Source organism: Lagopus leucura, unplaced genomic scaffold (genome assembly GCF_019238085.1).
Source record: "Lagopus leucura isolate 7727_CA_CO unplaced genomic scaffold, USGS_WTPT01 Super-Scaffold_100009, whole genome shotgun sequence".
In the NCBI taxonomy this organism is placed as follows: Eukaryota; Metazoa; Chordata; class Aves; order Galliformes; family Phasianidae; genus Lagopus; species Lagopus leucura.
Window position 1 is genome coordinate 25234503 of NW_024962266.1, and position 22360 is coordinate 25256862.

The window sequence follows — 22360 nt, forward strand, 5'->3', positions numbered from 1 at the left end:
AAAGATTTCTGTGCAATTGCTTGCAAGATATGTACTCCTCAACTGGGAGAAGAGAAAAGAAAAAAGACTCAGATCTGTTCATTACACGACATCTTTTTAAGACATTCCCACAAAGATATACTTGCACATCTTGTACCTTACATCTCTTCTTTCAAGAATTTTCAGAGAGGTTAGAATAGGAAACTCCAACAAAATCCTGTACCAGGCTATCATCTGGGGAAAAAAAAAACCCTAGTGCCCAAAAGTAAATGTTAGAGGTACAAGAAATGCACTTCATAACCTATTAAAGGTCCACGAACCTTGGATTTTCAATATCAGGAGAACACTGAACAATGTAAGATTGGTAGGACTAAGAAAAATGCATATGCCCAGGTCAAATAAAAAGCCAAACAGAGCTCTGTCATCAGCAGAGAGCAACTAAATACAAACAGACACAAAATTCAGACTTGGCTAATGTGAATTGACTGAAGTAATTCTATTTTATGCAGGGTAAAACATATTCTGATTACAGGCAGTGGTGCTTGCAAGTTCTAAATTTAGGTATCATTAGGGCCAGGTGAACCGTCAAGTGAACTAATCTGAATTTTATCCATATCAAAGATTTGTATCGTCCACATGTTAACTGCACGGAATTAAACCACGTATTCACTCCCGTATTTCATACATCTTTAGGATATCTGCGCTCATTAATTAAAATCACTGCAGAATCACAGCACACATGAACAACAGAACCTGGGTTTCAAAATGCAGTGCAATGGCACACAGTGAGAAATCAATTATTTAGGCTCCAGTGCCTGAACAGAAGTTCCTGGCACACTACAAACTAAGCTGTAATCAGGAGAGAGGCAGCACAGATCCCCTTGTTTACAAGTTGTTTCTGCAGTGTGGGAAGCATCCTCAGTGAGCACACATGAAGCTTCACCTCCCAGTGATGCCCCAGAGCTCAGCAACAACACAAGTGAGATGGAAGTTACAAGCAGGCAAAGAAAGGGCTTCCAAGGTGCAGTGGAAATCTACAACGTTATTTTAAACTCTCTTTGATTACACAGCCTCTACAAGCCCTTTAAGGAGAGAGAGCAATCAGGAGCGCCAGCAAATGAGTGCCTTTCAGCACAGCAAAGAAAATCAATTAAAAGCAGGTGAGATTTTGGCTGACCTTGTGTACTGCTTTCCTGAAACACCTGGTACAATTAAAACAGTCTAGAGGGATAATATAATTTAATATGAAATAAAGATTGCTGCAGTGAAAAACTTTGCTGTTTTAGCAACTGAGCTTAAAGCCAAAATGTGAAGAATATCTAATTCAATTAAAACAGGAGGGAATTCAAGAAGGTGGAAGTTAATTACTTCACCTGGAAGTTGGCCAGGACCTTTGGGTTAAGCACCTCTACTCATGTGAAAGTTTGCTTTGGTTTCTTTCTGCTTCCACAACTAAAAAGCAGGCAGTAACAATGGCAGTTTGGGAAGATGTGCAATGCTTGCACCACCCACTGAGGTTAATTAGTGACAACAGTGACAGCTTTACAGAAATCAGAGATGATGAAGAACTTGAAGGCCATCCTACCTACCTCCCTGCTAAGGAAGGTTTGTGCTTAAGGGTGCATTCTTCCATTCTTCACCAAACCATTATAAATGGCACAAAGCAATAGGACTCATATCTCCACCCTCCAAAGTCTTTCAAACACTCAGGCTGAACAGAAGGAAGATGTTAAACCAGTGAGCAGAGTCCAGCTTCACATCATTACTCTGAGTTAGCCGCTAGCAGATTTTCTGAGCAATTATTCTCCTCCCTTACTGCACACATCCCAAATACCTGTAATCCTCACTTAGCTCAGCTACAATCAGCGTGAAGACAATCTATCCCCTTCAGGTAAAATCTAATGGTAAAATCACATATCACTAAGTTTATAACCTATTACAGCCTCCATTATTCCATAATGCTTATTATTTTGTACTCACAAAGACAGGGAGATGTAATTTTATTGCTTACAAATCATTCTTACATTAGTCTTCCACTGTTATAAACTTCACTCTGCTTTTCCAGATACGCTTTTTCCATTCTGCATATTTAAACAGTAACTCTAATTACCCCTACTTGATTGCTCTTCTCTTGCAAAGCTTTTCCACAGTATCATCTGCAGTGAATTCTTCATCCTACTTGGCTTTTAAAAGGCCCATGATGCATCATATTCTTTAATTTAAAAAAAAAAAAAAAAAAAAAAAAAAGATTAATCACTACACCCACAATAATAACAGTCTAGTGCCTTGTAATAAAGCCAAAGACAAAATCAAAGTGTATCTACTGGAGCTGCAATCTCTCATGCCGTATAGCAGATGCACTCATACAGTTCAATCTCCAGCACCACGCTCTGCTGCCCTGAGGCATGAGATCACAGAATCATAGAATAGCCTGGGTTGAAAAGGACCACAGCGATCACCTCGTTTCAACTACTCTGCTATGTGCAGGGTCACCAACCAGCAGCCCAGGCTGCCCAGAGCCACATCCAGCCTGGCCTTGAATGCCTCCAGGCATGGGGCATCCACAGCCTCCTTGGGCAACCTGTTCCTGTGCTTTACCACCCTCTGTGTGAAAAACTTCCTCCTAATATCTAACCTAAACCTCCCCTGTCTCAGTTTAAAACCATTCCCCCTTGTCCTAAAGATCATCACTTCCTCCTCCCACCTCACTCAGGGTACAACAAAGAGTTTCCTGCAGACAATGGCTGCCTTTCCCATGCAGTTCTGATTTATCCCAAGCACAGATCAGTTCCTTTGCACAAAGATCAAGCGGAAAGAAAAGTTACTACATGACTGCACCACCATTCACTCACAACTCTGCATCTCAACAACATTAATTTTAGCATTTCTTCAGTGATGCATGTGACATGCAGTAGTAACTTATACTTTATGTGTATAATAATATGGAGTAAAAAGAGGACGTGTGGGTGTACCACAACCATATTTCAATGCCTCTTGAATTTGGCTTGCAAGCTGCATTCTTTCAGCACTTCCTTCTGCAAGTTACTTAGCAATACATGGTAAATATTTTGCAGAGGTGAGGATCTCTCAACAAGATTCTGGAAGGAAAGGATATGAAAGAAAAGAGGACATCCAGCTCTAGCTGTGACTTTCTGGTCTCTTTGTGTCTCAGCAGTATCAAAAAGTATTAAAAACAAAACCAACAAAACAGCCCTGAGGCCCTGAGCGCTCAAAGGATTCCCGTTATTATAAACAGCTGAATACTTCAGTAAATAAACGAAAACACAAAAACACAGTGGTACATCTTTGAGCCAAAGACTTTCATTAGGGGATCTGACATTCAGCCAAGAAAAGTTTCTGTCTTGCTTCTTCAGCTCCTCTCCACAAACCACACACTGCTGAGCTGGTCTCCACAAGCAGCACTGCCAAGACAGCGGAGCAGCACAGTGCTGGTCCCAAACTCCAAAACCCCAAATTCCAACCCAGTTTAGTTGCGTGTAAGGAGGATAGTTCAAAATCTCATACCTTTGTCCAAGATGATGATAAAAGGCTCAAGAGGGTAAGTTCAGAACACCTGCAACACAGCCAGGAACAGGAAGAGGTATCCACATTTGTTTTGGACTCTTGTAGGTTGTTTTCCCCCTTGATATTTTCACCAGATTAATGACTTTGAAAGGATATTTGAAAGGGTTGGACTAGACAATCTAGAGTTCCTCTCTAACCCTTTAGATTGGTTGTAAGGGAAGAAGTTTTTTTTTTTACAATAAGGGTGATGAGGCGCTGGCACAGGTTGCCCAGATTGCTGGTGGGCGTCCCGTCCCTGCAGACACTTAAGGTCAGGCTGAATGGAGCCCTGAGCACCTGATGGAGCTGGGGGTGTCCCTGTTCACTGCAGGGAGTGGGACCAGATGGCCTTTAAGGGTCCCTTCCAACTCTAATGACTATAATTCTACAGACTCCTACAGTTGAGTGATTCTGTGAACACGTGCACCTTGAGGGCCACAGCAGAGACCCACAGTTTTATGGCAGAAAGTGACCCGTTGCCCATCCATTCAGCACTAAAACACAAGGCAGTTCAGAGCTTTCAGAGCATTATTTGAAGAGCAACTCTGTTTGGAGCTCAATAATTAACTCCCAGCTAATTTGTTTCTACTCTTATCCATTAAAGAACATTTGGATAAACAGATTGAAGAAGTTCATTCACAGCTTTGTATCTATACAACTATTACAAACCTTCCCCCTGCTGCCCATATAACCAAATTAAGGCAGAAATTTCACTTATGTGTTCTTAAAATTATTTTAAAATCATCATTAAGATGTGTGATTTCATCTAGTTTTACTTATGACTCCAAAGTCATATCCTGACTGCCATTTCTATAGGAATTCAGTGCCAAATATTGCCAACTTCCAATTTTACTCTCTATTTAAAAATACCCTGGCAGTATTCAGCAAAAAGGCAAATGAAGATTAAAGCACAGCCTTTGCATTCCAGCATAATATTTCAGGCAACAATTTCGAGAAAGGAAGGGCAGAAAACAGACTGTGCATACACTGCAGTTCAAAATAGATTCATCATGTCAAACAGCATAATTTTTCTTTTTCTCCCCATTAAATAGTTATTTTAAGTTTTCTGCTGAATATATTTACATGCATAATGAGACTTCTTCAGTGCTTCCCCTTCTGAGTTACTATATATGCTTTAACACTGCGTGCCCTAATAGTGTACAGATACATACAAATGCACACATAAATGTATGCACTCATGCACGCAAAACTCATGCAAAAAGAATTAATGGGGATTTTTGACTGGATGCTACCCCCTGTAAATATGTTAAATGTGAACAGTGCTTATGGTGAGGTTCATTAACTGAAAATATTGCTTTTGTCTACACAACTTGTGTCGCCCACATAAGAATGGATGGCACGTAAATGCTAATTTGCAGACTTGGTTCTTTTCAATTTACCATCGGGGGCTCTGTTGGGAAATTCGGTGGTCACTTTATTACAATCCTTAGGGAACAACTTGAGCTGAGATCTCGCTCAGCACCTGAAAATAAAACTCTGCAGGTGACCTCCTCCAAAAAGAAAGAAGAAAACAGAAAAATAAAAAGCTGTTGGAGGGAGAAGATGTGAAAAGAAAAAGGAGAAAAGCCTTTAAGATTTTTAAGCAGGTTTATCTGTTGTTTCACCAAAGCAGCACAGTGTTCTATCTAACTTTCCAAAGGGCCTCCCAACCTCCTTACCCCTCAGCATGCAGGCTGCTTTGTTATCAAAGCTCTGTTCTATAAAGGCCACTTTTTTAGCAGCAACTTAATGCCTTTAAACTCTTTTCTGTAACTTCAGCATTCGTTTCTCAGAGCAGTCATTAAAGCTGGGCACTCCGAGGCTGATGGGCATACTAAGCTTGCCCACTTCGAACTAATTGCATTCAATTTAACATTCTCCAAGCACTGACAGTCCTCATTCAAGCCAAGTGTGAAAGTTTTTAAATTAGTTTTCACAGTTTGATTCACAGACAGCAAATGCAAAATGACACAGGATTAATTTTTTTTTTTTTTTTTAATTTTTTTTCCCCAACAACACAGTACAACAAAATAGCCCAAAGGCTATTTTAGTTCATTCGGTTCAACTATTAGGGAAGATGCACAGCACAGAGAATGCTCTAACTGAGACAAAGGCTCCGGAGGGCTTTCAAGGCTTAATACTGCCCCGTTAATGAGAGTACCAAACGTTTGCACAGCCTTTCCACTTCACCACTAGATGTTAAAATGGAAGTCCAGACCATTTCAGATCAGTCAAATTGATTACTGCTTAAAATATTATCATTTTTTTAATATTTAATACAATCTGGTATTGGACTGTAAAATGGCCAACATAGAAATCCATGCTCTCGGGAAAGTACAAATCATGGTTTTGCATATAATCTGACTTTTGATCAGTCTACACGTATTTGTTGAGACAGAAGTTAAAAAGCAAGCCAGAAGACTGAATTGTTGATTGCAAAAATGATTCGTTAGCACACAGAATCATTAAGGTTGGAAAAGACCTCTAAGACCATCCAGTCCAAACTCCAACAACACGGCAGAACAGGACAGGAATTTGGTTTCCTTGACACTTCTCGTTTTTCCAGTGATTACAGCTAAGTGCATGCACTGAACTTACACAGTCAGCTTTCTCAGCAGGCACAGTCCCTCTGGAAGGCTTTCAAGTGTGCAAATGTCCATCTGAGCAACTACAGAGGCATGTATGAGCCACAGCCTTCATTACGAAGAAAAAACATACAGCCAAAAACAAGCCAAGTAATTTCACTCTTAATTTTTGTTATCATCAGGAGATTTTATAAGGTTTGTAACACACAACCACTCTAACCTGAATATTTTCTCATATGCTATTAACTAACAAATGCAATCTAATTTAACAACCTAACAGCTGTATAGATAGCAGTTACATCACAGATGGGAACTACCCTGTAGTGTGAGTGGTATTGCTACTAAAGTACTAAATACAAATTTTCTGCATGCACAGATGGAGTCCAGCTTCAAGTTCCAGATTTGACATAACCCAGGACATGCAGGTCACAGCTAGAAAAACAGAATAAGTCAAGAGCCCATTTCTAAATGTCAAAACACTATTCTCTGAGGCTGACATAAATTGGGCACTTCTTTAAAGGATTCAGAAAACTGATTTCAAATACCAACCTCATTTTAAAGGCATCTTCTATTCTGTGCTTCCAAGTTATACGCTTGCATTACAATGACCACAAACAGCATCTCATTTTATAAAAAGGACATATTTGGCATCTTTCTTAAATCTGAAAAACAGAACCTACAGAATCACAGAATGGCCCGGGTTGGAAGGGACCTCCAGGATCATGAAGCTCCAAGTCTCCGCCACAGGCAGGGCCACCAACCTCCCCATTTAATACCAGACCAGGCTGCCCAGGGCCCATCCAACATGGCCTTGAACACCTCCAGGGACGGGGCATCCACAACCTCTCTGAGCAGCTGTTCAGCACCTCACCACTCTCTCTGCAAAGAACTTCCCCCTAACCAAGCATTTGGCAGAATCTCACCATAGGATCACCACAAGGCAAGACGTGCGACGCACACACCAGTGTAGTTTCAGTAGGCGCTCCATTTTATGAAACATTTTCTTCCAAGTGTTCTCACAACTAACTTCCCAAACAGCTTTATCAGCTCAGATGGTAAATAAATACAGGTTATTTCATAGCTAAACTCGTCAGAAACTGCAAAAGGGATACAATCCAATCGTTACTGAAAGTAATGAATACACTTTTCTGGTCATTTCATGCCAGGTGCTAACAGACATCCGAATCACTAAACAACACATTCACAAGACATCATATGCATGTGAATATTTACACTTAAGAATTCCCCCAACTGTAAATGCCACAGTATTACTGATTAGTCATGACCATGATAGTCTTTCAGAAAATTATCTTCTCTTAAACAAATAAGATTATGAAAGAATCTTGGGTTTGGTGAGAATGAATGGTCAGGAGATTCTAGAGCCACACACCTACAGGTTACTAATCTCACTGCTTTGTCTTGGCAGTGACTGTACCTTGTTTCAGCTAACAGCCATACAATGCATGAAACGAGTCTGTGATCCAGTTTGTACCCCAGTTTGCCAGTGTCCCCTAACGCAGCTAATGCTGTAATTGGCAATTCCAAAGCAGGGACAGAGCGCTCAGTGGGCCCGAAATGTAAACAAGTTCATGTAGAATCACTGCACAACACTCCACAATACTCTGCCATGAGTAAGCATCACATATATAGGCTATGCAGTCGTTCAGTGAAGTACAGTACGTAATCTGACACATACTGTAGGCACTGGGATTCCAACATAGAGAACAGAGCACATAAATGACAGATGCACAGCTAAATTTTTTACGGTCATTTGACAATTTCAGCCAGTGTATTTCTGCTTCTGGAAATCCATATGTATTTTAATTTCAAGAAACTAATTAATGCCAATCTCTACCAAACATGTGCTGATAAAAGATACTCCCTGTAAAAGCATTGATTCCATCTGAAAAGCTGCATGCACTCTAGACTAGCACAAAACACAGGCATTCCCCTTCCACGGCTACTGATAAAACACACAGCTGTAAGCAGCTGCAAAGAACAGATTAATTTTTTTTTCCCCCCAGTACAGATATTGGCATTAGCTGGAGGAAATGAGCATGCAGTTTCATCATGATCTTGGTTATTCTTTGGGGACCTCAGAGGACTTAATTGAATCCTGATGTTAGGGACTGAGGACCAAAACAACCAACTTGCATATGAAAGCCATTTTGAAGTGCACTAGAGGCAGCAGGCACAATATACCATACATATGTGTATATGTTTCATCTGTTTTAGTACTTTTTTTCCTCCTCCCATTGCTTATTTTACATTTAGATCTTTAAGCTCTTCAGATCCACCTTGTTTTCTCTGTGCACAGTAGGATAAGGACCCGACAGGGACCAGCAGGGACCTTGTTCTGCTATATACTGCAACAAAACTGAACAGAATAGCACTTCAGACAGTAATCCAGGATCCGTCCCAGTGTATAATTCCTTCATTGTTACATTAAATCATGTTTGCCACCAACTACCTTGTACTAATGGGTGCATAAAGCTATTCTGCACCTGTCAATTGCCAAGGCATCTGTGCAAACACAATGAAATGGGAAGAAGTGAAGCAAGGAACCCTGCAGCCAAAAATAAACATGAATCAATACAAATAAAACTTAAGCACTTGGCAGGTACGGTTGACTTCTTGCTAAGTATAAATGGTATCAAGGCATATTTTAGCCCAATGCTACCTATGTTTAAATACACCAGTTTACATATTACTGAACAACATTCTAAATGTCTTAATGAAAATACTCGAGATGAACGAACTTGTTGAGTTAGTTCTTCTTTCTAGAAACACAGAGCTACTTTTGTTTTCTCACTGGGCTCAGCTCTGTTTTACTTTGATGGCTCTGAGGGAATCACCAGTTCTGGCAGAAAATCTTCAGCTTTGCTTTGTGGCATTGCCAGTAGAAAGCAACAGTACAAATCCAAGAAGTGGAACTTCCATGTGATGTTACACTTGCACGAGTAGCTGTTATTGCCAGCTGCAGCAGTCGGAATATCGATTTACTCACTGTACAAATATTAAAAAGCCTGATATAAAAGGGAAGGCAGCCTTATCATTACCTGCTTGTTTTCATTTCAGAAAGCTGCCTTCCCTCACCTTCTTTAAGTATCTACTAACGTATTTTTTATTGGAGTTCATCTTGAAAATTAATCATCATAAATTTGAAAACATTCTCTCGCGGATCTGTCAGTTTTGTAGAGCTACTTCATTTATTAGAGGACCACATGACGCATCAGAGCTCTATATTTGAACATGACATATTTTCACTTTGTTTTGATACCATATTTGAAAATTGTTCCTATCAATCTCTCGCTGGAGCCAAAACTTAACTGTCTTGTTCACTGAATCATTAAATGCCAAGTCACATAGACAAATAAAAGCATTTGCAAATTGAACTTCTGCATTTGCAGATGCAAATATTTGCAGAAGTTTCCTGTCAAAAGCATCTCTGGAAAAGAGCCCACAAAAACGACGCGAGGTCTTGGCCAGTATCAAAGACAATTATTCCTAACCATTCTGGTCATCAGTTCACACCAAGAGTTCCAACGCTTCATGAAAAGGCTGATTTTTAAGTAAAATTTTGTGTTTACAGTTCCCATTTCAGAGAAGCATTACAACTTCAGTGCATTTGCCAGACTCAGCTTACACATTAAGATCCACGATTTTCTGCATCGTTTGCCAGGAGAGAGGAAAAAAAAACACAACAGGCCATATACTTACATTCCCCATAATGCATCATTTTCTCTCTAAATAGTGGCAGCAAACAGGCACATCCAATACTGTATTACTTTCTTCTCTCATTCATGACGATGTCACACACAGGTTCTTTGATTCTGAAAGAGAAGCATTTCCCAGGTTCTAAGGATAGAGGTACCCCAACCAATCCATCATGCTTTGTGCGCTAATGATAGACTCATGCATAAGAGGCACCAGAAGCAGCGAGAGGCAGCAGGCATGAAAAGGAGTGAATCAACTGTCAAGGGTTGTGATCTGAAGGACTGCAAGGCTGTGATTAGAATTTTCAATCAGGACTTCCACAATTCATCACACTACAAGGCAAGGGGGGGATGTATTTCTTCATCAGGCCTTCCTGCTGTGGGCATAGCGAGTTCCAAGGCACTAAAAAGGGGATATCTTAAAGCCTTATACTTACAAAAAAGGTACGATTGAATCTTTGGGGAGTGAAGGATTTTCTGGCACTGTGGAGCTACTACTTTTCATATGCATACTGAAAACTGAAAGACGATTACTCGCAGCACAGCCTTTCAGCTGCTGGAAAAGAAAGGGCAGCTCTTCCTCCCTGTCCTCTTGCAGGCATGTTAATGTTGGACACCTGAGCGAGAAAGAGCCCTGGCAACTTTTGACTGCTTGTCCTAAGGGATATGAGAAGGAATAAAATGCAACAGGAATCCTTAATCGGAACTTGCCAATGCTCTCAGAAACTTCACAAGGAGGCAGGCAGAGCCCTCTGTGGGGAAAGCATTCTCCCAGCCTGTAGAAATCACCTGCAACACAACAAAATCTCCCAAACATCCCCAAATGCCTTCCTGCTCCTTTCTCCCCCTCCTTCATCAACGAAGCACAGTAATTGCATCAGCAGAACTCAGTGAGCTTTGTGAGGGGACGAAGGCTGCGTCCCAAAGCCTACATCCAGGCAAATCAAACACATGGAAATATACAAATAAAGCATTCTCTCAAAAGGCAATTTTCACGTTAAGCCATGAATAATGAAGTGTAAAGAGAGTCCTTGTTTGCATAATTAATGTTTCAGTTATTGATATTCCTTCAGAGGGTCACCAGCCTTTTTTTCTCCAAGTCAATTAATTAATAAAACAACTCTTTTATGCAGGTAATTGCAACCAATTTAGTACTCAAAGGCAAGGCACGTAATATATCGGCTTTATTTATTTAATGCTGCAACTGTCGTGACACAGTGATCATTTGCAAACACAAACACTGAACGGATCCACTGAGCTCATGACTAGAAAGTCACCCTTTGAAACTAACAGAAAAGAAGCAGATGAACTTTGGGCAAACACGGCAACATAGGTCAGACTACCTCGTGTCCTTTCACCACAGCAGTCATGTTTTCCTTAACGTAGATCTCAGCTTCCCTCCATTCCTAATCCACCCCAAATTCAACCTCAACAGCCAGTTTAGAGACGCCTTCCATCAGATCTCTTGTTAATGTGGGAGAATGGCAGGATTAACCATTTTATCACATCATATTCTTAAAGCACCTGCATGACTTGTGCTTACAAAACTTTTTGACTCTTGCTATCTACAGCAACACCCCTTCCTTCCAACAAGAGCCTTCATGAGAAGGTTGCTGGGCTGCCCTCTGACAGCAGTGCCAGACATCCCTACAGAAGTGATTCTTTGCTGCTAAAGTTTCATCTGAAATACACCTTTTATGGTGAGATCTAAAAAAGGAGAAAGAAATGGAAGATATCAACATCTGAGTATGGACACCACCGACCAGCTGATAACCAAAGAGCCCCTACAGTTCTGGTATTTCCACATCTGAAAACATCTGTTGTCACTTTTATTAAGCATTCTGTAACAAGGATCTGTTTTCCTATTTCATACACTGCTTAGCACCACTGGGGAAAACTGAAGGAAATGGAGGGGCTCAATCCTCTTCTATAATTCTGGGGAATGGCTCTGCAATATAAATTATAAATGCTACTACTTGTTTTATGTACTCATCTGCATTTCATCAGCTGCTAAAACCTTGTAAATACTCCAGACACCGTCAAGAATCACTTCAAGCTTTACAGACTGCAAATCTCAAATCTGATCTCTATCTCTGAGATTAGAACAAAATGTGAAATAACCAAGAATTGAAAGAAAATGGAAATAGATACTGTAGGAAAAGCACATTCCAGACTTGCAAATCCTCTCTTCCATATAATCCTTGTGCATAATCTTTCAGGGACTGTTCTGATGTTTCCCTTGGCCAGTGGTTTTAACCACTGCAGATCCTTTTAGCCGGTGCTCGGTTGTGTATTCAACTGGTTGCTCTAGAAAACAGTATTCAAAACGTGCAGCAGAGAGGAATGCAGCCACAAAGCAGATTACGAATAAAACACTCAGATATTCTGTTCCACATTTCAGCAATTACTCGCAGCCAAGGTGCTAATAGAGAGCTGCTCCTTCAGTGTCTCACTTCGAAGGGATCGATGCAGTGCAAACACAGGCACTGCAGGGCTTAATGCAGGTCCTAACTGCTTCTTATAAGACAAGGTTCTTCTCGACAGCTTTCTCCTGGGCAAAGAAGAGCTAGCTAAATAGTTGCTATTAGTGTATATTTGTGTCTTTTTTGTCAAAAATCATACTTAATAAACACAAAGAACCTGTAGTGGAAAGATCCAGGAGAAGATAGAAATGAATTTCCAGACTAGCAAAGCCCTGTTAAATCAAGTTAGCAATTTTATCCCTGGGGATAACAATTTGGCTTGCAGCAGTGGGCTAAATAACACAGTTCAACACATTAAGAACAAATCCGTATTCAGACTAAATGGACTGTCAGCTCAGAAAAAGGGCAGAAGGGAAAAGAAATGCTGCAGGAGCTCTGCTGCCTGCCCAGAGCACACTTTCTTCCTTCTTTTTCCAGGATTATCACAAGCATACACCCACCAACACATTTTGCAAAGCTCTTGAGAAAAAAAAAAGACACAAACAGACTGAAGACGTGCCTTAATGAATGCCATCAAAATAAACATCAGTTGATCTGGATGCAGCAACGTGCCTAAATCACCCAGAAATCTGCATCACAAGGATTTTCCAGCCAACCACTGCAACAAAAGCCATGCTCATCACCTCATATCACAGACACATCATCTCATACCACAGACAACTTTCTTAGAGTACATCCAGCAGCAAGTTGGAACGTTCCTGCTCTGAGCAGCAGGCTCATTGCCTTGCCTCTCCCCACCATAGCAGCTTCAGCCGTACAGTTTTCCTGGAGGTCAAGAAAAGTTTCTCTACTGTCAGCACCAAAAGCTTTACTGCAAGTAGACTGTTTTTATTTTAATGTATGCACTTAAGTCTGAGGAAAATGTGACTACATTTAATGAAATTGTTTGAAAACTTCAAGATTTCGGTTAGAAAAAGAACATGAAATACAAGGTAGGCTTTCTAGGGAATACCTCCCTAAGCCATCTCTTGATAGGTAGGAGATCTTCCAGTTGAGCACAGATTTTCAGTGGTCTCCAGAGATTTACAGGCTTACAAAGATCTAACATTCTATGCTCCCCCTTGCTTTTTCTCATTCTATATGCATTCAGATGGAATACAGAATTGGGCAAAAGATGCCCTAAAAATACCATCTAATGCTGTCAAGTTTGCTACAGAATATCGCTTTGACTGCAAAAAAAGGACATTTTTCAGATTAAAATTTCGAGGTAAGTGAAAAAAAATTGTTATGAAAGGACAAAGTTAAGCCTAGGGCAAAAATAGAGAAGAAATGTATAATTATGTGATTTCTATTATGTCAAAATTGGCCACAAAAACTTGAATGTATCTATTTCAGACACGCGCATGAATATTTTTATATAATATTCAACTAATGTTTTCACTCTCATTTTTGCTCTAGAACGTATAATTTGTATTCCAAAATCAATCACTTCTCACAGACATTCACACTACCTGCCCTATTCCAAACGGGATTTATTTGTTAGCCAAGGAGCATTCAACTTTAAACATTCTGCAATATCAGCACATAAATCACCCTGAACACAGCTAAAAACTTTGCAGCTGCATATATTAGCTGGGTAGGTGACGAAGAATTCTTAACACGCTGCATTTGACTTCCTCATATAACTTCTTTCGCAATGAAAACCCTGTAGCTAAACGGATTCCAGACTTATCCTTTATGCTGCCCTTGCAGGACACATTGGACATCCCAAGCTTCACAAAGGCTGCGTGCTGTGCAGACAAGACACGCTCCAGTGTTTTTATCTTCCTCAAGAACTATTTCAACTCTTATAGATGACCTCCACAGCTTAACTGATGACTATTCAGTGCCTCAGTTACAAAAACAGCCATTCTCATTTCCTTTACACTCCTCCTCAAAGAAATAAATCAGCGTCTTGACTGATGGAAACATTTGGCTGCCAGTCATTGTGCTTTGTCCCCTTGCTGCTCCACGCCAGCCTGCATGAGCTCAAGAGATGCAGAGCAGTGATTAAATTGTAACATGCAGCACAGAGAGCAATAACTGAGTGGTTATAAACAAATAACACAGCTCTTCGTAACTCAGTAAAGCACATTATTTGATTTTGTGCATGGTTATGAAAGCCAGTCAAAGCAGCAGTGCTTTTCCACTAATGCAACAGCATTATTGCTTAATGGTGGAAAGCACAGGAGGGCAATGTATGGCCTACAAGAACAGAACGTGCAAGCTTAACAATATAAGTTTATCTTCCTTATGAATTACCTAGGCAGTGCTTTTATTATATGAGATCCATTGTTTCCTGATCTGCAAATTACTTCCTGAATCTATTAACTACAGTAGGAGAAATGCATTTTTCTGTCCTACTCCCTGGAAAAAAAAACAACCACCACAACATAATAAATCAATTAAAGCAGGTGAGTCTACATCAGCAACAAGGCCAAGGTATTCCAAGTTCACAATCATTGGCTCCCTATAACACCAAAGGATTTTTTTTGTGTGTGAGGGCGGGAGCACAGAGACGAAAGGATTTAAGTGTAAATTATACAATGGTAGTACAATTCTGAAGCATTACCATGCGTGTGAGGGATTATTAAAGATCAGGTAGGATTTTTCTAGCCTTACTTCAGACACCTCCAGGGAAACGTATTCTGCAATGCTCTGTAGGAGATAAAGAACAACCTAAGTATATTAAAAGGCTCATAGATATAATTCCATGAACTACAAGCTTCCTTTGTAACCTGGATATTCACTATAACCTGGATATCACTAAACGTACAGCATTTCTGTGGCACTCTGTGCACATCATCCTTAAAAATACAAATTACATCTCCGCTTATCAACTTTGTCTTTGCATGTCTTGAATTCTCTACTGAGGGCTCAAGAAGAGTAACGTTTTTATTCGTGTATCTTCAAAATGATCAAAGTCTACATGATGTGCACACAATTTCTTCACTGTACTTTTTTTCCAGTTACCTCTTAAATCTCCAACCTCAAGGTCTGGGAACAGGTGACCACTTCTCAAGCTGCTGGGTGCTTCCCAGTCTCAAAGACTCCTTGCAGTTGCTTGCAACTTCACCAGATTGTGATAGGTTAGGCTTTGGGGTGGTTTTCAGGATATGAGGGAAGAGGAATGGGCTGAACCACTTCCAAGAATTAGACTAAAAGGAAACAGTGTGTTTTTACCGTGTTAAATGACCATTACAAAATTGCACTTGAAAAGCATTCGGGGGTTTTGGAAGTGGGAGCAAGCCTTCACATCATGGATCTGTTCAGATGTTTTTATTCATTAATCCTAAGAAAACCCCACAACTACTGAAATTGCACAACTGTGGCGGATTTTGCACTGCTTGTTGACTCCCCTTTATATTGAAATCTCTTCACAGTGCCACCTCTCCTGCAGGAGCTGAGACATGCACACTCCTTCCTACAGAAGTTGTCCCAGAACATGGGCTGCCCCTGTAATGACTGCTCTGACTTTAAATGACACAGTGATGCTCTATCTCATTAGGCAAATCTTCCAAGAAGGCATAAATTAGGAAATAAAGTTCATAATACATTTGCTTCCCATCCTTGTAACCTATTTCACAAAATCACAGAATCATAGAATGGCTTGGGTTGAAAAGGACCACAATGATCACCTTGTTTCAACCCCCTGCTGTGTGCAGGTCACCAACCAGCAGACCAGGCTGCCCAGGGCCACATCCAGCCTGGCTTTGAATGCCTCCAGGGATGGGGCATCCACAGCCTCCTTGGGCAACCTGTTCCAGTGCTTCACCACCCTCTGTGTGCAAAACTTCCTCCTAATATCTAACCTGAATCTCCCCTGTCTCAGTTTAAAACCATTCCCCCTTGTCCTATCACTATCCGCCCTCGTAAACAGCCATTCCCCCTCCTGTTTATATGCTCTTTTCAAATATTGAAAGGCCACAATGAGGTCTCCCCAGAGCCTTTTCTACTCCAAGCTTAACAAGCCCAGTTCCCTCAACCTTTATTCGTAGGAAAGAAACTATTTCACTGGGAAACTATTTCACCAGTTTAACACTTCATCAATTTAAGCGTTAATGCTAATGTGAGACACTTCAGACCTGTCACAAAAAAGAAAAAAAAAAATAATCAAGTGTCTAATTAGAAAGCTGTGATGGCCATTTGGGAAAGTGGAGTTCAATTTTTCCATTCACATGCTATACATAAGAAAGCACCGAAGCCAGAAGTAAATGCAGAGCTGGCAGACCTGCAGGCTTCTGCGCAGAGCGAGAGCTTTTAGTGCTTGCCTGAGTACAAGGAGAAACCAAATCCCCAGGGTTCAACATCCCCGCCTGTGAGATTTACAGCTACACAACAGCGTGAAGTGTTGAACAAGAGCAGGAGAATGTCAGTTTTCTGTGGCATAAAGACTAAGGGCAAGTGTAATTTCTGATGTTCAACATAACTGATTCCTCCACAGAGCTGAATCCTAATGGCAGGAACTCAGAGCTGTGTCTTGCTGTTGAATGCTAGGAACACCAAAGTTCTTGTACTGCAAACAGGATGCAGCTCCTTGAGGAGCCATCAGACTGTTTCACAAGTTCCTAAATGCATTTCATCATGAATAGAAACTGAAGCCATTGGCAATAACGTTATCCCTGTAACTGATACTGTAGGGCGATTCTGTCACAGTGTAGCATTGATTTTAAGGCTACAACAAATGTTATGGGGAGCTGGGAGAGTTGGTAAGATTACTGTTGGGTGGCAAAAGGAAAGAGTTTCCAAGTGTGGTAAATTGATAAGAAACCATAAAACCAGACATTGGTAATACAAATACATGAAGAAGCTCCCCTTACCTCACTGCAATGGAGATGCATTAAGAAGCACTGCTAGTTACACGTTTGTCATCTAAATGAGAACTCTACTCCCTGTTCCCTGTATTCCTCTGCAAGCTGTGTGCTCGTCTTCTGCTAAAAGCTCCTCCTAAAAGCACTATCAGTAATTGTCAAGTATTGGAACTGTTCCTTTAGACATCAGCATCCTTACTTGCAAGTTAAGTGGACAATGTTTTCTCCACTCTTTGCAGTTTTGTCACATTTGCAAGCTAAAGTACAGCTGAATACACCATTCATTCTCTTTATCCCTGTGCTCTAATGCATTCAGCGTAGCCAACTTCTTACAGGAACAATCAGGACTCTGCTAAGGGCTCCAGATGCAGATGTCGTGACATATTGTACATTAATCTGTTGTCTCATGCAGTGAAACACAAATGCTAAAGATGCAGTTCAACAGAAGCCCTTCAGCCCATTTTGAGACCTGTACCACCACCTTCTAGCTCTAGGCTGAACTTTTGAGCACTTTATGAACTAGAGCTATTGCAAATGACCTCTGTTCCTGTTCTTTATAACTTCGATTGAAGGTGCTGTTTCCCCAGCACCTCTAACATTCATGTCTGGCATTGAAAGAAATCCTCAGAGATCACGGTTCCAGCTTGTATGTTTTTTCTTGACTTGTCTGAATGAGCAGTAATCCTACAGTGATCCTCTGAATGATTATGGGGGAGAAGAAGCAGTACATACCCTGATTTCACAGCGACCAGCACAATTCCTGTAGCTTCCTTGCTGCCTGTTTCTCCTAACAAATCAAACCGTGGACAACCTTGGAAAAATCCAATGTTGCTCTCTCTCATAAAAACATCCATCCACACTTGAAAATGAAATACATCTGCCATCATTCAACAGAACAGTACTCCTCTAAGAAAAATAAATCACTACAGTAATGCAATTTAATCCATCAAAAGGAGGAGGGGGAAAAAAACCACAGCAGGAGTCCATTACAGACATTACGGCTGATATTCTATTTGCTCTGCTCATTGTCTACACGCAAATTGTGCACACATTTCCAGCCACAATCAGAAGAAAATCAGTGCTGTGCTAATCAAGACAATTCTTACTGTGTCACTGGACCTGCAAAACAAACGTCTGCGCCTCATTTGTTGTGATGCCTACCTGTACCACTTCCACCTCTGCCAAAAAGTTCCATCTAAATTACTGATTAGCAGAATCAGTCTCCTGCAGCGTTTGCAGGCCATTTCCAAGCTGCTTTTGAACAGAGGAAAACTGTAGCGCTAGGGCCTGGTGCACAGAATCACAGAATGGCCTGGGTTGGAAGGGACCTCAAGAATCATGAAGCTCCAACCCCCCTGTCATATACAACCTCCACATTAAATGCCAGACCAGGCAGCCCAGGGCCCCATCCAACCTGGCCATGAACACCTTCAGGGATGGATGGGGCATCCACAACCTCTCTGGGCAGCTGTTCAGCACCTCACCACTCTCTCTGTAAAGAACTTCCCCCTGACATCCAACCTAAATCTTCCCTCCCTCAACTTAAAACCATTTCCCCTTATCCTGCTGTTATCTACCCTTTCAAAGAGTAGATTTCCCTCCTGTTTGTAGCCTCCCTTTAGGTACTGAAAGGCTGCAGTTAAGTCACCCTGCAGCCTTCTTTTCTCCAGGCTGTACAAACCCAACTCCCTCAGCCTGTCTTCATAGGGAAGGTGCTCCAGTCCCCTGATCATCTTAGTAATCTCTGTACCCTCTCCAATAGCTGTCTTTCTTGTATTGGCAGCTCCAGACCTGGACACTACTCCAGATGGGGCCTCACAAGAGTAGAAAGGAACAATCACCTCCCTGTCTCTGCTGGCCACCCCTCTTCTGATGGAGCCCAGGATACCATTTGCTTTCTAAGCTGCAAGAGCATGCTGCTGGTTCATTAAGTGCACAGGATTACTAATCTGGATTTTTGCTGTCTGGAAATAGCAAGGCAGCTGGAGGTTCCTCACCAACTAGAAGAAGGCCTTTTTCACCTAAATGTTAGTCACAAAGAGTGGGCTCATTTAAGCTAACAAATGAGGCTTCTTCTACATGCATGGTGAGGAACCTAACCATCCTGAGGACAGTCCCTCTCTGCCATCTCTCCATGTTAGCCAAAAGTCCAGCCCAGCCCATTATGAAATGAAGAGAGAAAACAAAGCACGAGTAATGTTACAGTCATTCAGGGCAAGCACACAGAAGTAGTTTGCTGGATCAGGAGTCCTGCTGCAGGAAACAGAGCTGCACACAGAGCTCCTTATGAAAACCGCTTGCTGTTCATTGTCAGCCCCAAAGCCTGTGAACTGCTCCATGGCTGAGGCTGGGTGGATTTGTTTTTTTTCCCCCACTCTTGTTTCACAGCATAAAGAGGATTTCATGTCCTCTCCAGGATCACTCTGCACTAAAAATCCAGAAACTAGAGCCTGGCACAGCGGGATTCATTCAATAACAATTCTCACTTTTCTGAGGATCTGTATGCATCAAAATCAATTAGCATTTGCCACAAACGTAACATAGCAACAGTGGACAAGCCCTCATCTGATGTCAATCAGTACAGCTCTTCAGATTAAAAAAAAAAACTTTACCAAATTTCATCAGCTGTAACTCTCACACAGCACTTGTGAATAGCTCTATGGCTGGGGAAGCAAGAGTCATAAAATCCGAGTGCCAGGAACAGCAAGTGGTCAATTCAACTTGTTATCCTTTCTAGGACTTCTCAAACATTTTATTTCTCTTGGTTTCAGAAGGAAGAGAATCAGGACTGAATACGTGGAAGGTGTCACACAGAAACGATGGGCAAAAATTGTCCTGAAGCCACCAACTGATTACTTCAGCAGCCAAAAAAAAAACCCCATTCATAAAATGATCTTTATTAAATTCGCTGCCATATTCCACTGCTTTTAAACTTGAGCACAACTGCCAGCACGCTGTGTGAAATACCACTTCCCGTTGATTTGCTTTGTATTAATTACAGCACAATTAAAAGGGGAGCCTTCATTGCAATCAACTACCAGGTGCTTTAAAAACCATAACCAGAGCCTTGAGCATTTCTGAATGAAGTCGTCAGAATTACTGGTGCACAGTGACCAGATTTATAAGTGTTTGTGCATTTAGGGATGAAAACTCTAAAATGAGAGAACTTTTTTTTATAAAAAAGAGGAGCAAAGCCCCCAATGGTCAGAACCTTGCTATTGGTGGTACAGTTTGGACAGAAGCACCATCAGATCATCTGTTCTTGCTGTTGGAAGGTTTCAATCAGCTAATATGCTTTAAGGCTTCAAGAAAACTGACATAAAAGACAGCAACAAAGAAATAGCTTGACTGTGCATATTATTGCATAAAGGAATGAATGGGCTAATTGAAATATTAATATTCACTGCCTTGACTGTTGATTAAACAATGCAATTCCATGCGTATCAGCTGGACTGCATTGAAGTTTAATTTTTTAATATATTTTTTTTCACTTGTTTTTTTTTCTCCATCATTACCCTTGTGCTTGGCATCATCACATAGCTCAGTTGGAAATTTCTGCCCTGAGTCCTCAATGGCAGCAATATCCTGAAGTGCAAGCTAATGCTGTACAGCAGCCCATCACTGTTAACCTCAAAATCTAACAGATAGAGGAAGCAAAGAGTCTCCCATATCACCACAGCCACAAGCAAACTACACAAGTTTAACTGAGCTGGTAAATGCTGTCAAATGACCAACACAGTCTGCATCTGCAGGAGCAGAGTCCTGTCAGCAGGGAACTACTCAAGGCACCTGAATACACCCAATGAAGTTTAATCAAGTTTAATCAACTCTCTTTCTTTGCTGCTTTCGCATAGTTTAACTGCTGCATCTCAGGTAGCTGTGAACACAAAGAAGACTTTTTTCATCCAGCCATCAATTACAGGTTTTTTTCCTCAGCTACTTCAAGTCCCTGCCCCGTCCCTGGAGGTGTTCAAGGCCAGGTTGGATGGGGCCCTGGGCAGCCTGGTCTGGTATTAAATGGGGAGTTTGGTGGCCCTGCATGTGGCAAAGGGGTTGGAGTTTCATGATCCTTGAGGTCCCTTCCAACCCCAGCCATTCTGTGATTCGGTGAAGTGCTACAAGATAGTGATATTAAATTAATGATAAAAATAATAATAATCCTTTAGGTTGAGAAATGCCCACTATGATTGGTGCTACTCTTCAAGTAACCAATCTCTCAGCAGATTTGAAGTCAATTGGGTAAAAGAACAATTGGAAATGCTGACTGCACCAACTGGATGCACAGCAGAGTGCCCGATTTCCCAAATGAGCACATTTTAAGCCTCCCATCTCCAAATTTTAAATGCAGAGCTAGAAGTTTCAATAATTTCACACTGACACCCTGAGTCACTGACATCTTTTCTGTAGGTACAACTGCAGCTTTGAAATTCCTCATGCTTAGCAGTAAGCATTCATTTCAAATTATTTATTACTGCTTAAAAGTGATAACAACTAATAACCATAACACCCATTGTTCTTCAACATGCATTTTTTTTTTCCCATTTTAAAATTATTTTTACATTTTGTAACCTTCAGACTGTGGGTTTTCTTCCTGCTTAAGCATGCTGTGAGTCTTGCAGATAGCCAGGAAGGAAAAACCTAGCAAAAAAACTGCTCTAAAAGCAACAGTTGAAGAACCTCTCTTGGTTCCAAGTATCATTTATATGGACTACGAACATCATACAGTGCATTATTCTGCTCTCTCTCTCACCCACGTTGACCACACACTGTTCAAGAGAAGTGTAACATCATACAATTTGTTCCACAGCAATAAAAGAATTAAGGCCTTTCTTATTTTACAGGGAGCTAGAACGAGAGTCATCTGGTGCCTGTCAAAGCTATTAGCTCGCTAATCACTCACTCCTTCTAGAGGAGTGTTAAAGCTCAGCTGTCCCAAAATGAAAGCAGAGGGCAAAAACCCCCTTAACTGGAAAGCCAGAAGACTTTAAACACTGCGTATAAAAAGAGAGGAGATGCAGTTTTTAGCAGAAAACCTCCCTGAAATCCACTGAATAAGCATAAAAGAGTCCTGCAGCTGGGATTCCTGCTCTGAAAGCAAAGAACAGTCTTCAGGTAACTATTGCTATGATCTTCAATTTCTGCAGGGCCACAACTTTCCTACAGCTGGAAAGTTTAAAAGCTTTCTTTTCTTTTTTTTTAAACAGCATGAATACACCTGATAAACTTCAAAAGCGTATCTTGGG

At 41.1% G+C, this 22360-nt stretch overlaps 1 protein-coding gene across 3 annotated transcripts in view; it reads right to left on the reverse strand.

Annotated features, from left to right (window-relative positions):
- DAB1 (DAB adaptor protein 1) overlaps positions 1–22360 on the reverse strand; it is a 123834-nt gene that overhangs the window by 96169 nt on the left and 5305 nt on the right. For 2 of the 3 annotated variants that reach the window (XM_042873755.1, XM_042873754.1), the window contains exon 2: positions 9849–9961. The exons of the other annotated variant lie outside the window; for it this stretch is intronic. The gene's annotated coding sequence lies outside the window, so the exon portion shown is untranslated. The remainder of the gene's footprint in view (positions 1–9848; positions 9962–22360) is intronic. 3 annotated transcript variants of the gene reach the window in all.